Source organism: Natator depressus, chromosome 1, assembly GCF_965152275.1.
Source record: "Natator depressus isolate rNatDep1 chromosome 1, rNatDep2.hap1, whole genome shotgun sequence".
In the NCBI taxonomy this organism is placed as follows: domain Eukaryota; kingdom Metazoa; phylum Chordata; order Testudines; family Cheloniidae; genus Natator; species Natator depressus.
The window spans coordinates 319,174,470-319,192,113 of NC_134234.1; the positions used below are offsets into that span (position 1 = coordinate 319,174,470).

A 17,644-nucleotide genomic window follows, 5' to 3' on the forward strand; every position below is an offset into this window, starting at 1 on the left:
ATGCCAGCCCTGGCTTTTATATTCAGAAAACCAGTTACTGTGGCACAGGTGGGCCATGGAGTTTTTATAGCATGTTGGGGGGGGCGGAGGGGGAGAGGTCTCAAAAAGAAAAAGGTTGAGAACCCCTGCCTAAGAGGATCAGGTTCAATTCCTTGAACCACTTCCCTACCTCCCTGGGGTGTTATGAGACTATAACATGTTAAAAATTGTGAGGTACACAGATACATATTCCCTATTATTAGAGTAAGTACCAAAGAGATAGTGTAGCCTGTCCTCTCCACCACCCCCCTCCACTATCTCTCTCAACAGAAAGAGAAGAGCAGTGGCAATGACAGAGAATCAAAGAAGCATGCTGAATTTTTCTTTCATTTCTAAAAAGTTATTATTTTTAAATTAATATTTTTTTATTCTGATTTGGCTTCTGGAAGTTGAAAACCCAAATTTTATCCTGCCTTTGGGAACTTGGAAATGTATATACTGCAGCTTTTGAACTAATAATATAACATCGAAATACAAAATCTCACTGCTTCAAGTGTTTCATATTCATGATTTGATCTTTAAAGTTTACTCGCATATAATTAGATGAATATATCATGTATGCTATTAAAAGCAATAGTGAAAAGGAAAAATAAGCTGAACAATGAAATAAACTTCCTGAAATAAATACCAGCAGTAAATAATAGTAATAATAATAAATTTTCTTTAAAAAAAAAAAAGAAGCATGAACAAAATAAATAAAAGATAGCTGTGCTGTTTGAATCAAGTCTACCAAAAAGGAACTACTTTTTCTTAGGAGACGTGCTTTCAGGATAAAAAGAAAAGGAGAACTTGTGGCACCTTAGAGACTAACCAATTTATTTGAGCGTAAGCTTTCGTGAGCTACAGCTCACTTCATCGGATGCATGCAGTGGAAAATACAGTGAGGAGATTTATATACACACAGAACATGAAACAATGGGTGTTACCATACACACTGTAAGGAGAGAGATCACTTAAGATGAGCTATTACCAGCAGGAGAGCTGGGGGGGGTGGGGGGGGGCGGGGGAGAGTGACACCTTGTGTAGCGATAATCAAGGTGGGCCATTTCCAGCAGTTAACAGGAACTTCTGAGGAACATTGGGGGTGGGGGGGAATAAACAAGGGGAAATAGTTTTACTTTGTGTAATGACACATCCACTCCCAGTCTCTATTCAAGCCTAAGTTAATTGTAGCCAGTTTGCAAATTAATTCCAATTCAGCAGTCTCTCGTTGGAGTCTGTTTTTGAAGCTTTTTTTGTTGAAGAATTGCCACTTTTAGCTCTGTAATCGAGTGACCAAAGAGATTGAAGTGTTCTCCGACTGGTTTTCGAATGTTATAATTCTTGATGTCTGATTTGTGTCCATTTATTCTTTTACGTAGAGACTGTCCAGTTTGACCAATGTACATGGCAGAGGGGCATTGCTGGCACATGATGGCATATATCACATTGGTAGATGTGCAGGTGAATGAGCCTCTGACAGTGTGGCTGATCTGATTAGGCCCTATGATGGTGTCCCCTGAATAGATATGTGGACACAGTTGGCAACAGGCTTTGTTGCAAGGATAGGTTCCTTGGTTAGTGGTTCTGTTGTGTGGTTGCTGGTGAGTATTTGCTTCAGGTTGGGGAGCTGTGATTCTAGGTGGACTCCTCCTGAAGGTCGAAACAACAGACTGGACTTCTATATAGAGTGCTTCCGCCGACGTGCACGGGCTGAAATTGTGGAAAAGCAGCATCACTTGCCCCATAACCTCAGCCGTGCAGAACACAATGCCATCCACAGCCTCAGAAACAACTCTGACATCATAATCAAAAAGGCTGACAAAGGAGGTGCTGTCATCATCATGAATAGGTCGGAATATGAACAAGAGGCTGCGAGGCAGCTCTCCAACACCACTTTCTACAAGCCATTACCCTGATCCCACTGAAGGTTACCAAAAGAAACTACAGCATTTGCTCAAGAAACTCCCTGAAAAAGCACAAGAACAAATCCGCACAGACACACCCCTGGAACCCCGACCTGGGGTATTCTATCTGCTACCCAAGATCCATAAACCTGGAAATCCTGGATGCGCCATCATCTCAGGCATTGGCACCCTGACAGCAGGATTGTCTGGCTATGTAGACTCCCTCCTCAGGCCCTACGCTACCAGCACTCCCAGCTATCTTCGAGACACCGCTGACTTCCTGAGGAAACTACAATCCATCGGTGATCTTCCTGAAAACACCTTCCCGGCCACTATGGATGTAGAAGCCCTCTACACCAACATTCCACACAAAGATGGACTACAAGCCATCAGGAACAGTATCCCTGATAATGTCATGGCAAACCTGGTGGCTGAACTTTGTGACTTTGTCCTCACCCATAACTATTTCACGTTTGAGGACAATGTATACCTTCAAAGCAGCGGCACTGCTATGGGTACCCGCATGGCCCCACAGTATGCCAACATTTTTATGGCTGACTTAGAACAACGCTTCCTCAGCTCTCGTCCCCTAACGTCCCTACACTACTTGCGCTATATTGATGACATCTTCATCATCTGGACCCATGGAAAAGAAGCCCTTGAGGAATTCCACCATGATTTCAACAATTTCCATCCCACCATCAACCTCAGCCTGGACCAGTCCACACAAGAGATCCACTTCCTGGACACTACAGTGCTAATAAACGATGGTCACATAAACACCACCCTACCCCGGAAACCTACTGACCGCTATTCCTACCTACATGCCTCCAGCTTTCACCCAGACCACACCACACGGTCCATCGTCTACAGCCAAGCTCTACGATACAACCACATTTGCTCCAACCCCTCAGAAAGAGACAAACACCTACAAGATCTCTATCAAGCATTCTTACAACTACAATACCCACCTGCTGAAGTGAAGAAACAAATTGACAGAGCCAGAAGAGTACCCAGAAGTCACCTACTACAGGACAGGCCCAACAAAGATGATAAGAGAACGTCACTAGCCATCACCTTCAGCCCCCAACTAAAACCTCTCCAACGCATCATCAAGGATCTATAACCTATCCTGAGGGACGACCCATCACTCTCACAAATCTTGGGAGACAGGCCAGTCGTTGCCCACAGACTGCCCCCCAACCTGAAGCAAATACTCACCAGCAACCACACACACCACACAACAGAACCACTAACCAGGAACCTATCCTTGCAACAAAGCCTGTTGCCAACTGTGTCCACATATCTATTCAGAGGACACCATCATACAGCCTAATCACATCAGCCACACTATCAGAGGCTCGTTCACCTGCACATCTACCAATGTGATATATGCCATCATGTGCCAGCAATGCCCCTCTGCCATGTGCATTGGTCAAACTGTACAGTCTCTATGTAAAAGAATAAATGGACACAAATCAGATGTCAAGAATTATAACATTCATAAACCAGTTGGAGAACACTTCAATCTCTCTGGTCGTTCGATTACAGACCTAAAGGTCGCAATATTACAACAAAAAGACTTCAAAAACAGACTCCAATGAGAGACTGCTGAATTGGAATTAATTTGCAAACTGGCTACAATTAACTTAGGCTTGAATAGAGACTGGGAGTGGATGTGTCATTACACAAACTAAAACTATTTCCCCTTGTTTATTTCCCCTCTCCCACCCCCACTGTTCCTCAGACGTTCCTGTTAACTGCTGGAAATGGCCCACCTTGATTATCACTCCAAAAGGTTTTCTCCCCCCCCACCCCCCGGCTCTCCTGCTGGTAATAGCTCATCTTAAGTGATCTCTCTCCTTACAGTGTGTATGATAACACCCATTGTTTCATGTTCTGTGTGTATATAAATCTCCTCACTGTATTTTCCACTGAATGTATCCGATGAAGTGAGCTGTAGCTCACGAAAGCTTACGCTCAAATAAATTGGTTAGTCTCTAAGGTGCCACTAGTATTCCTTTTCTTTTTGCGAATACAGACTAACATGGCTGCTACTCTGAAAGCTTTCAGGATAGAAATTCAGTTATGTTTTGTAAGCCGTTTAGGGCTGGGATTGTCTCTTTTCTGTGTTTTAGAGCACCCAGGAAAATGGGGCCCAAATCTCAAATGGGGCCTTTGGACACCATCATAATATAAATATTTACTGCTGCTGCTTTGTTGCTATGTTTCAGTTGCAAGAATTTGAAAAAGCTTATATCCTAACACCCCACGTTACTCCAGGTAAAGTATTTTGGAGCATTTAGAGTTTTTTATATGGATGTAAAGGAGCAAACTGTAAAACTATATAAAAGTAACTGTTACATTTAACTTCAGAGGGGCCTGTGACCCTACACTGACCCAGCTGGCGTTAACCGTACACTGTGGGCTGAAGAGGCCACGCCCCCCTCACCCCTGCTGGGCATGCTCAGCCTAGAGACAGAATATAAAAGGGAGTGGTTCAGCTCAGTTTAGGCTGGCTGAAGAGGAGAGCTGACACACATTGCTGACTCCTGCCAGGGAATTGCTGGAGCTACAGACTGTGGAGGCCGAGCCAATGGGATCAACGGCGGAACCCCTGATAACCCTGGAGGACAAGAGTGAGCTGGAAGGCCAATATCCCACGAGAACTGACAGAGCAGAAAGCATGGGTAGGAAGCGACCCAGGGAACGTGACTGCTAAAATAGGAAACAGAGCTGAACTGCGGACTACTTGTTTCACAGGGCACTAGGTCAGGACCCGGTGGAGGAGGATGGGCCAGGGTCCCCCTACCATACCCCAAACCTACTGCAGTGTGGGGGCACTGCTCAAGGACTCTGGCCACTGGCCCACACTGCCCCAAGAGCAAGAGCAGCCCTGAGGACTCTAGCCACTAGGCCGCGCTGCCCCAAGAGCAAAGGCAGCCCCGAGGACTCTGGCCACAAGGTTGCGCTGCTTTGTTTTGTAGACTAGGACAGCAGTATCTTGTCTAGCCACTTGAGCCATAACCCCTATTTTGTCCCTTGCAACCAGACACCCCATGGCAGGGTGTACATACCCCGCGACAGTGCCACATCTGCAGTCCTTACTCACATGAATGACAAGTGCTGCAGGAATGTACCCTAGAATGTCTTCCCTCTCTGATCTTTCAGAACCTGAATCTGCTGACCTGCAGAGCACAATTTAAGATCTCGTTGAGACTTCTTGTGACGGTGGTACGTAATTCATGGCATGAGGAGTGGAGCTGCACTGGAGAATCAGAGGTGGTGACCTGCAATTCAATTTTTCTCTCAAGCTCTGTGGAGACTCCTGTCATTGAGAAATTCTTAACATTTTTTTTAAATGAAGGCAATTTCCACGCAAAAACTTCATTAAACTGTTTGGCTGTAAATATTTATCAGTTACTTAAGGAGGGAAAAATAAGACAATGCAGTATTTATCTTAAAATACTACAGTAAAAAGTCTGGAAATTCCAGATTAAAATTAAACTTTAAAAAAATCCAACATTAGAAAGTGTCAATTTATAAAATTAAGGAGACTGATTAGCTCTGCCCCTAAAGCACAAAAAAGCTAGAGGAAACAATCCTAGTCGTGATGTGCAAGTGATCTAACTGTACTACCTTCCTAGTGCAGATAGACTAACTGTACACTCAAATTGTGTACGCCAAAATCCCTCAGTTTCATAGGCGAATTAAACCAACAGGCAGATTTAGGATATTTAAGAGGTTCAGAGCTGCAGAGTTAAAACCTTACTTCTCAAAGTCCTCAAAATTGCCATAAAAATGTTTCTAAATTGCATTCAGATAAGATGAGTATGCAGGGTGTTAGGTGGAGAGGAGCTGGGGGCAAAGTTAAGGTTCTTTCAGTAAGCTTAACTGTGCACGCCTCTGCTTCATTAAGTTTGGGATTTCTTTAAAATGTAAACATTACCCTAGAATTTCCAGACTGTTGTGTTTTTGAGAAAATTAATATTTTTAAGGACATTTTCCCTTTATATAACACATAGGTATTTACAACCCTAGTGAGCTTAACAAAATATTTCTCCTGGGAATATCCTATTAAATCAAATATTTTTTTACAGAATGATATAAACTGCAGAAAAGATGACAGTTTTCAAAGAAAAAGAGATAGTAGAGGGATACATCAACTTTCCTTCACTCATCCTGATATATAAAGACACACAAATCTAATAATTTGTACAACAGAAATAGAAAAAACTTTCAGGAAGAAGTCAATTTGAAAGGTAATTTCATCATCAGAATATTTCTCTTACAAGATTTCATGAGAAAAATGTAGCCCTGCAATTATCAACTGCAAAAGGAAACAACAATTCCGATATTACATTAGAGAGTCTTAATTAAATTTTGTAAACCACTATTTGAGGCAGCAGTGGTCAACAGCAAAAACAGTTGACAGGAACAGAACGCTACAAATAAACCAGGATAAAATGTTTTTAAAAAATCGTAAAGGAGTGTATGTGTGTGTGCACGGAGATTTCACAGATGGCATATAATGGGTGTATAAAAAATTGCATGACCGACTAGTGAAAATGATGCTGTGATGATGATGGAAGGCTATATTTCGGATTTTAACATTGTGATAACACATGTCATATGATTTCTTTTTAAGGGTGAGAAAACCCTCAAACTTAATACCACAGAGACACAGCTACAGATTGTATCATCTAGGCCAGTATCCTGGCTTCAAAAGTGCTCAAGCTGAAGCTGTGCCACGTGCTGCTGCTGTTGGCTCTCAGCAAGCCACTTGATGAGTTTCTTAACCTCCATTCTTCCTGGTCGGGAAGGTTCACCGTTTTATCGTCCAGCAGAGGGGGGAATTTGATTTGCTGCTGCACTGGGCTTGTCCCCTTGTTTCAGGCGATGCCTGCATTCTCCAGCAAGATTAGTGGTTCCTTGCTCTCGAGGGCACAGGGAGGCCACTGTGCCTCGCTACAGGAAGATGGTAAACAATAGTTTACAGGGGGAAGCTCCAGTACTCCGGGCGTGGCAGAGCACAGTCTTTAGCGCAGAGCCTTCTGGCTGGGACAGACAGCAATTATCAGTCTATAATGGCAGTCTATAAGGAGGCTCTGACCCTCTGGGTGGGGCACAACACTAACAATCTTTAGCCCAAGCCTTCTGGCTGGGACAGTCTATAGGTACAGGCCTCTTGGTCTAGGATGAGTTTGCAACCACCCCAGGTGTGGGATAGCAGCTGCGGGGAGGGGCAGGGAGACCCAGGCCCACCCTACTCCACAAGGTCCCAGCCCAGGGCCCTATCTGTGGTGGGCAGTCCTGCCACTGGGTCAATGGGGAAAGCCCCTGAACCAGGCTGCCTTGCTTCCTGGCAGCACAGCTGACTCAAGGTATGGCCCCCCCAGGCTACTTCCTACCCCACTTAGCCACTGGGGCTCTGTCGAGCAGGGGCTTGGTCTTATTGCCTCACAGTCCGGCAGGGGCCAGTGCAGTTCCTCCTTGGGGTCTTCTGTCTCCTCAGGGGCTGGTCTGGGATCCTGCACAGGACTCTGCTCCCTGGAAGAGACGTCTACTCTCTCCCATGGCCCAGCACCTACTCAGCTCTTTTTATACTTACTATCCCGCCCTGGTATTTCCAGTGAGGGAAGCGGGGCAGATTTGGCTCCACCCACCATGGAGAGTGTAGTGGCCCCTCGCTCTCCAGTTTGGAGGGAGGCCACTCCGCCTTGCTACTCTAACAAAGAAGTTATTACAAAATTCAAAAACGCAGGAGGAGAGAAGTGCATTGTAATTATTTCATTTAAAACATTTCTCTTTTAAAACCCGGTATAAACCATCAATTGCAGTGCATAAAAAAAATACAGAAAAGGACAACTGAATAAGTTAATGGAAGATCTCAGGCCTATGACAGTACAAGCCATTCAATCTTCTCTCTCTGGGTTTAATGTCATTAGGACTACCTGGTATATGATGATAAAACTTGTAAAGTTACCTGTGTAAATACTTTTTGGGTGGTGAGAAAAAGACGGGGTAGGAGAGATCTCAGAGAACTGTGAGTGAACCAAATAAAAGCTACCTTAGAGCAGTCAAACAGATTCTGTGGCCTATGAGAGACTTCAGCTGAAGACAGAAGAGACAGAGTCACCTATGAAATGGACGAGGAACCACCATTCAGGCCCCACCAGTTCATCTGAATAAACCACTTACGAGCCAGAATTAGGGGGAAACAGAACTTCCGGGGCGCCATACTTCGCTAGAATTTTTCTTTCCTTTTATTAGGTCTGGCTCTAGGTGGAAATGTGACACTAGACAGGAAGTCAGGACACTTGTGGATTCTACTCCTAACTCTGTCACTGACTTGCTGTGTGAGGTAAGTCACTTAACAGCTCTGTGCCTCAGCTTCTCCATCTGAAAAAATGAGGATAATATTGGTAACCCACCTTTGCAAATTTTCAGTCCTGTATCAGTATTTTTATACCTAAAAATGTAATGACTTCAAAGTTCAATATCTTGCAGCATGCATAGATGGAAATGGGTGCTTTATAGAGGAGAAATTCCCAGCTTCCCAAAGGGATCCTGCATTCACGTCTAGCTCTGAAAATGCCCGAGATCAGACTTTACAACTTGTGACATGTCCAGATATAGAAAAGCTTATGGCTCTCTCTCAGCTCTGTACAGTTGGATTGACAATAACTAAGGCACTGGACTTTACAGAGAGAGGGACATAAATATTCCCAGTAAAATTGGAAATATTGAACTCTCTAAAATATACCTTGTCACTTTTTGGGGATAACCTGTATACATCAATTGTGTGTGGCAAAGTCACATGTCTGATGTGGCTAACTGAGTTCCATGCTAATAAAATAATAATTAAAGAATAATAGTAATATTCATGGCTTTAAAGTCTAATATATCTTGAAATATTTCAATGCTTCTGTACAAGATTGTTCTTGGTCACTTCTGGTATCCAAGCACCAGAAACAGGCAAGAAACAAACAAGACCCACAGACTGCAAACCTTGGTAACAGAAGAGGGCCAAATCGCCGTGATGAAGTGGCAGTTATTCTATTTACCATCCCTTCCAGATGGATTATATTCAAGACATTTTCAATAACCTACTAACAATACTTCAGTCATATTTCCTGTTCATGTCTCAGATCCAAGCAACAGTCAGACATTGGGAAAGACAAAAGAATGCCCTGTCCTGGAAGGATAATAAAGAGATCTAAAGCGCAATGTCACCCTCATACTGATGGCACCACACCATATAATACCTCATTATCTCCTTTAACGTTCTCACAAAAACAATGCACAGGAGGGTGACAGAACAGAACCTTGTAGTAGGTCACATAAGAAAGCCTTGGGGCAGATGAGGAATTGCCCTAGGCTAGACCAATGGGTCCACGGTCCACAACTCCACATAATCTTACCCTGCAAATGCCAGTGGGTCTATATAGGTCTCAAACCTGGAGCCATAGGACTCTTAGGACCTAGTAAGCTCCAACCTGCCACACAACAACTTGCTAACAGTTGCTAGGGCAGAAGCTGAACCTCGACAGAAGACTCCAGTCCTGGAACCTGATTGGCAGAATGCTGGAACCTGGAACCTGACTGGTCCACAGCTTCTATATAAATCCAGCACAAGAACAGGAAGTTGTCCATGCAATAGGGACCCACCTTGCTCTGGACTGTGAGCCTTGTGCTTCCTGCTCCTGCTTCCACTCCCACTCTTGCTCCCCTGGCTTGACTCTGGTTATTGATTTGTGGTTCTCCTGCTTCTGATCTCCTGGTAACCTGACCCTGCCTGCCTTCTGACACTTGATTCTAGGTATGCCCTCTGGCCTATCTTAGACTCTGACCTACTGATATCTGACCCAGCCTGACTCCTGCTTTGACCACTAGATCAGACAGCCCACGTCTAGGTCGTAACCATCAGATGTCTTCATGCACAGTATCAAAGGCAACTGGTAGAGCTGAAGGAATCAGCATTGACTCTTGATCATGGTCTCTTGTGATGAGAGCAGCCATCAATTAGATCACTGCAGATTCTGCCATACGCTGGCCTAAAGCTAGACTGAAAAGAGTCAAGGAACTCCATGTACTTCAAGTACAGATAAACTCATATCTGAATCTTGATTATATAAAATCCAGATACGTCCCCCAAGCCAGTCTGATAATTAGGATTTACTTGTATTGCCAGAATGGTTTTGCTGTGGGTACTTTTCATTTCTTCTCAATCGAAAGAAAACAAACAAACAATATTCTACCTTACCTGCCCCTTGCCTTCTACCATCCTAAAATAATAGGGTAGGAACAGGGCAATAATAGGCAAGACTGAAAATACGGGGCTGGTTTATTTAGTAAGTATGTAACAAAAACGTATATAAGAGGTGATGGAACCTTGCCCTCTCAAGGGGGGCACTGACCATCATCTTCACCCACAGTGAACCAATGCTTCCTTCCCACAAGATCTCATCAGCCATGATGGATGTGGGTCCAAAATGCAAGTTGCAGCCAGAAACTCCCCAAGCACGTCCAGCCCCTCAAGGATTCAAGGTGGCAGAAGCTGAAGCAAAGAAGGTATCACATTTGTCCACTCTGAATGCAGAATCGACTATCACAGATACACAAAAGGAAAAGGAGTACTTGTGGCACCTTAGAGACTAACCAATTTATTTGAGCATAAGCTTTCGTGAGCTACAGCTCACTTCATGAAAGCTTATGCTCAAATAAATTGGTTAGTCTCTAAGGTGCCACAAATACTCCTTTTCTTTTTGCGAATACAGACTAACACGGCTGTTACTCTGAAACCTATCACAGATACAGAAAATCTGAGCGTTCAAATTGGTGTAGTAGGCTGAAAACTTTTCACACAGACCAACAGAGAGTTCAGACACCACAGCAACTGTGTATCTATGCAGAGAAAACTCAGATTCTGCCTACTAGCTGGAACTGTTCTGCAAATTAGTGTTCTACTTCAAGCCATGCCATGAAATTTCAAAAATATATTTATGCTACAGCCAGTAGTTTTCAGCTGCTGATAACCTATCCTCCTCCTTTCCCCTTTCTATGTCACAGGCCATCTATACATCTTTGTGGCGTGCAAGGACAAAGAATCAAAGGAGAGATATTAAGAGCCACAGCACGAGCCCTCGTTCAGTACTAACTCAGAAAAAAGAGCACTATCTCCCACATTACTAATGATACTTCTTGCAGCATCCAAGTGTTCCTTCCAGATCTCCCACTGAATTTTTCTGGCTGCTTAGCTTGTAAGAGTTGGTGTGATCACAGAATAAGGTGATATAGCCACAAAGATTCAAGTGTATCCTGGCACAGTTCTGTTTGCCACAGTTCATAAAACTTTACGAAGAGTCATGTATGTGATTTCTCTGTTGGTCCTCTAAGAACAATTTGCACAAAGGTTACATTTGCCCTATCACTACATTATGCAGCGAAAGAATGCTCAATTTGCAGATAAAGCATCTGACTCTCTTATTCCATGAATAAGGGAGTGTCAAAGCGACAAGGGAGTTGTGGCACACTATTTTCTAATAGGGTGAACAAATAGTTCTGCCTTCTTGGACTTCTGTGCTTTGCAATGAGTCTTTCCATGTACTGAATATTAGGTAAACTATCAATCTGTCCTGGTCCCACTGATCATCAAGCTGTGGTATGTGAAACTAAAAGCGTTTAAAATGAACAGAAAGAACAAAACAAGAAAATTATAGCAAGCTTTGTTACTGACTCCAGACTCTTCTCATGCGATTCCCAGTTTAGTTGTTACTCAGGCTCTGGTGAGCATACTCAGCTGAACTGCAGTGGAGAGCAAATAGAATAAGAGTTACTTGTTTCAGTAACAGAGGCTACAGTTATCTAGCACAGCTTAAATAAATTTGTAAAAACAGACCAGAGTTCTTTTCTGCGGCTTGCCTGAAGCACCACCTTAATGATTTCTTTCTATTTCATCTGCTTGTAGCCTTGAGCTGTGTTCCAAAGGAAAGTCAAATGACCACCATTGAATAGTCATTTATTCTTGGACCAGGAGTTCCATGAATAAATGAGTTACATGAATTCACATTGTGTTAGGGTTTGACCTTAAGTCTTTGAGGGAAGATCAGTCTATGTCAGAGGAAAACTAGAAATCTAGTGGACAAAAGACTTAAAAGCTGTTTCAAATGTAATTTACAATTAAGTTTTAGGTACTGCAGGTGACTTGCTCTTTCAGAACATTTTGCATTCCTCCATGCACTATGTTATTGGAGAAGCTGAATTTTTGCACAGATTGCATCTAGGAAGATAATGTATAGCTTTTTTCCAACATCAAGACTGAGTAAAATCGAGTAGTTTATTCCAGTACCTCTTGAAAGTATACATCATCTCTAGTATATTAAACCTCTTTCACAGTACAGCATACTAAGCTATACCAGTTAACAAAAAGTAAAAAGGGATTGGAAAGATGGACTGAAAGGAGTGGGTGAGGAAAAGAAAGGAAAAATTAAGAGCATTAACTCCCTGAATTTGTGTAAATGGTTTGCTTTAAATTTTATGCCCCATAAAAATCACTTTGGCACAGAATAATACCTAAGAGTTTGCAGGCCAAAAGGAGTTATTGTAACAAAGATAGAAGGGGTTCTTAACGAGATCTTAAAATGGAAATGGTCTTGCAACCTTATGTCTTTCATGACAGTGACTCTATAACTATTTGCTAACTAGCAAATGTTATGGTACATATCGTATATTACTCACATATTATGTATTTAAGCACAGTGATGTGGCTTACACGTAATATACAAAAAAGTACTGTGCACATCATAATCTTTATTGCTTTAGTAGATATCAGTATGGACCCCCAGCATTCTTAAATTTCACCAGTAACCCCAAAGAATACTCGGATGTATGCCAGAGCTGTGTGCATGGATTCAACTCCCAAGGAATCTCAAATAGACACTACAACCACTGACACATATTCAACGCCACCCACAGAACAGCGGTGTCCAACCAGGGGCCTTCAAGGTGCTACGCTGTAGGCCTCAAGGGTGTGTGTGTTAAGAAGAAAACTAGTATTTGCTTACAAATTGAAACGTGTTCCCTGAACGGGTCCCTCTCTTTTAACCTGAAGTACTGGGGAGGCGAGAAAGCGGTGCCATCTTCCCAACAGCCTTCCACTGATGCTCCAGAATACAGCTGGTCAGAAATTCTCCAGTGGAACATTTTTTTCATCAGAGAAAGCCAGTGTGTTGAAATCAAAACATTTACTGGAGGCGGTTCCATTTTCAACAAAGCTGCAACAGGACTGTGCCAACCAGGCACGTTTCGAAAGCTGCCTGGCTGCCTACCACTTTGCCGGCATGGCCTCTCGCCAGCTTGCCTGGTAGGTTAAGATGGAGCAGAGAGTCTGGAAGCCCCGACTCCCAAGTTCCAAAGCTCCCAGGCTGCCAAGTAGTGGGACACCAAGGGCTTCCAGGAACCCAGCTCCAACACAACTCACCAGGTGTGGTGCCACAGAACACAGTTCGCAAGGCTTCCAGTTCCTCATCAGAGTGCCTGGTGGCGAATTAGGAACCTGGAAGACACAGCACTCAAGTGCTGAGGTTTCCAGGTTAGAAAGAGCTTGCAGGCTCCTGGCTTCCCTTCAGCTTGCCAGGTGGGATGACTAGGAGCAGGAGCCTGGAAGTGCCAAATTCTGAAATATTGAAACCCTCTGTGAAACGGAATGGCCTCTTTCTGCACAGCTCTACCTCACAGACAGCTGGCATCTAAGCCAGGATCAGCTGGAGCTGTTGTCCCTGTGCTGCAGCAGCTGTTCCAATAACCGCATGCTTGATTACTGCAGGCTGTAGGAGCCCATGGGAAAGCAGGAGAGGTGCCTCACTGGGTCTGCCTATACAGGATGGCTCCCCTCTTCCACACAGCCATCCAGGATGGCCTAGCAGAAGTGTGAAAATGAGAACAACCAGTTACAGCTCCCTGATTTTCTGTGCTAGCCCCTAACTCGTGCCACCAGGCAATGGTCCCCAAGGGACCATACACCAGCTGGAGCACAGCATGCACCTGCCACTCCTCTTTGTCCTGACTCATACACAAGCGGCTGCAGGGAGAGAGCCAGGGGGACTGGCTACATCCACTGGGGACTCCTTTTCAGCCAGGAGTCTGTGATGGGGATGATATGGTTCATGGACAGGTATAACTGGGGCCCTTATATTACTTGGATTCCAAAACTAGCTGTAACAGGGGAAATTTTTTTACCAATGCTACTATGTTCTCATCAGAACAAGAATTAGCCAAACAGATTTGACAACTGGCCTAACTTACTTTATAGCACTCAACATGTGTTGAGGGCCTTTTAAAGCACAAAAGGGGGGAATAAAATGAAGGGTAGAGATGAAAAGAGAGAGAAGAGAAGGACAAAGAGTGGGATGGAATGATCAGAGGGAGGGGAAATCTAGGGAGAAAAGAGAAAGGGATATAAAAAAAAAATCTTTAAAAATTGAAAAGCCATTCACCACTTAGGACACTTACAACAGAAAAAGGCAACCATTCAATTTTAAATACAACTTTAAAAGTGAAAATCATTTGGAAGCAGCCTTTATTTTATTATGAAATTAGCTTTGGAGAATGCTATTTCACAATGGGAAATCACTTGTGAGAGAGCCTGTTGGGGCCTGTTGCATACAGCTTTTCTGTTACTCAGACAGGATTTTTCTACCATTAAATAAATAATTTAGTTCAACCAGAGATAAAGTGTGATTATATCTCCCTATTCTCCCAGGGTGAGTAGGATTCAGTTACTGTTCATTTTAAGTTCTGCAATTGCTTCTTTCCTCACTTTTTTTCACTGGTTAGGGTGTTCTGTACTTGTATTTTGTTAGACATTACACCTCATGCATGAAATTTCTGCAAAGTCCTTGTCAGTTTGGCTTTTCTATGCGCCTCAGAAGCACCTTAATTTGAAATGCAAATTGTACAATACCTGTTTTTTGTGGCATGACTTAGCAGTAAAGACCTTTTTTCAGGCAGCTTGTTCTATGGATGTAATTTCTCTTTTTGACAAGTGAATTGTCCAGTTTTTCTTGCTTTGATCCTTAGTTTTGGGGTTGTTCAGTTTTGATTTATTTTAAGATTTCTGGGTTCCTTGTACAGTTTATGCTCAATATTCAACTTTGTCTTCTGAATTCTTTTATCCTCACCAATCCTTTCCAAAGACTGATTACAGAACAATATTAATATTCTCTCGTTGTCTGTTTAAGAAAATCAAGACAGGGCCTGAAAATCTATTCCCTTTTAGTTAATATATGGTTTTGTACTATCCTACCACATGGGCAGAGTACACAGTCACCCACCCAGAGGAGCAAAGAATTCTGTAAGTAGCAGCAAGCAGTGCTCCTGTCACGTAGCCCCATTAATACAGTTACTTCCCTTAATTACCTCAGGCAAGAAATTAGTATATACTTAGTAATTCTGATTATCCCTGTGTTGCTTCCAAAGATTAACCTAAATCTTGACACTAAATAATTAAATATTTAAATTTAATTAGATTAAATTCCATTAAAAAGCAACACAGGGAGAATATTAAGGTTGCTCTGTTAAGCAGTCAAAAGCCAAGGAATCACAGGGTTGTTTGGCATGCACAGAAAATCATCCAGTTCTTCAAGGTTACACCTGTGTACCTAAAATTATACAAAATACTAGGATAATATATCATGTATTTTACCAAACATAACGGTGCAGGAGGGAAAGAGTTAAGACTCCAGGTGCAATCGTAATTTTGTCATTTTCTTACTTCTGAGCGATTAACTGGGCAATCTTAACACTTTCAACTTTGTTTTCTAATGAAATTTCCTAGGATTCTTTTTTTCTTAAGTCATTTAAAACTCGATATTCCATACTATGGAAGTGCTAGGTTAGACACCAATGGCCCTGTCCTACACACTTTAAAATGTCTGCACAAGGCAACCTCTCCCCTGTACACCTTAAAAAGTTCTGCTCTGAAGCTTAAGAGCTGTGTGGCTTTTACCTGATAAGGTAAGGAGTCATGCCTAATTCACTGCAAACTTCACAAGGATCTTGGTCCAGTAAAGAGCTGAGCCCCTCCTGAAGGTCAGTGAGCACCTACAAGTCTCATTGATTTCAATGGCAGGTGAGGATGCTCACCTGAAAGATATACACGGCTCCAGGTCACCTACTGGAAACTTATGCATATCCCCTTCTCAGACCTCAGCCCCTCTCCTGCTTCCTCTCCACCTCAGCAGAATCACAGCATTCCTCCCTCCCTCCCCTTCTGCTAACTGCAGTTTCCTTCACATGCCAGTGCAAATTCTGCCACTGCTCTGAGAAAATTTCTTTCAGCCCTGGCTTACATCCACTACAAGCCCCAGTTCCCCCAAACCACACCACCTCCCACAGACTTATGTCCTGATTTTACTCAGGCCAATCCAGGAGCACCTGTTCCAGGTCTCTACCCACTCGACTTCCCTACAATCCCCAAATTCCTAATAAATCCCCCCAAGCATCTCCAAATATTTCCACATGAAATTATACAAGTTAAAAATGGAAAAGATCTATCTGATTGTGGAGTCTAAATCCCTCACAATGCAGAACATCACAGAATAATAATGGAGGCTACCATCTGCAGTATGAAACACATAAAATAAGAGAAAGCTATTATAGTAAGTTGGAGACCATGCAGTTCAAAAGTAATATATAACAACTCTGAACAGACTGTAAGGTTATACTGTAAGCAATTGGGGCAGGGGCTGTCTTTGTACAGCACCAGCACAATGGGTCTCTGATCCAGGATTAGGGCCTCTATGCACTGCTGTAATACAAATAACCAATTATTATAATTGGTTCTCTTTTCCCTCTGTACCTTATCTCTTCATAATTTCATCAGCAAAACAAATTCAGCTACCATCTCTGTGCTGATGACTCTCAAACCTACTTTTTCTACTCCAGACCTATCGCCTTCTGTCCAACTAAGATCTTGGTGTGCTCTCTGACATCTCCTCATGGATATCTAGCTGTCAGCTCAACCACAACATGGCTAAAACAGAGCTCTTAATCTTCCCACTTCATGACCTCCCCATTTCCTCCTTTCTTGATCACTGTGGACATCACCACAATCCTGCCTGTCACTCAGCCCCATAATCTGAGCATACTCTTTTATTTGGACGTCCTTCTAGGTCCTCATATCCAAGAAATGTCTAAATCTTGCTGATTCTTTCTGCATCACACCTCAAAGATATGGCCATTTCTATCCATTCAGACAGCTAGATCTCTTGTCCTGACTCTCACTGCCTCGCACCTTAATTACTGCAGCATCCTTTCCCCTTGGCCTTGATAAATGCAATCTTGACTTGCTCATTTTCAGAATGCTGCTGCAAAGATAATTGTCCTAGCCTGTTGCTCCTCTCTTTGCATCCTTGAATTGGGCCTCCCTTCTCTATTGCATCAAACATATGCAGCTTGTCTTCACTTTCAAGGCTCTTCCCAGCCTATCACCACTCTATGTATCATCTCTGATTCACTATGAAAATGTCTGCTCCTATCTCCAGTTGGCCCATGATGCCAGCCTCCATTGCCCCTTTGTTAAACTTTCAAAAAAGCATCTTCCTGGTTTCTCCCAGGATGCCCCTAATGCTTGGGAGGAACTCCCTATAACAGTCTGCAACACTAACTCATTATCCATCTTCAAAAGCCGTCTTGACTGTGATGTCTACAAAACCAAA

General features: G+C 43.1%; 1 protein-coding gene across 3 annotated transcripts in view; it reads right to left on the bottom strand.

The window, feature by feature from the left end:
* The window catches only part of SLC2A13 (solute carrier family 2 member 13), a 390,525-nt gene that overhangs the window by 65,450 nt on the left and 307,431 nt on the right, over positions 1-17,644 (bottom strand). The window lies entirely within an intron of this gene.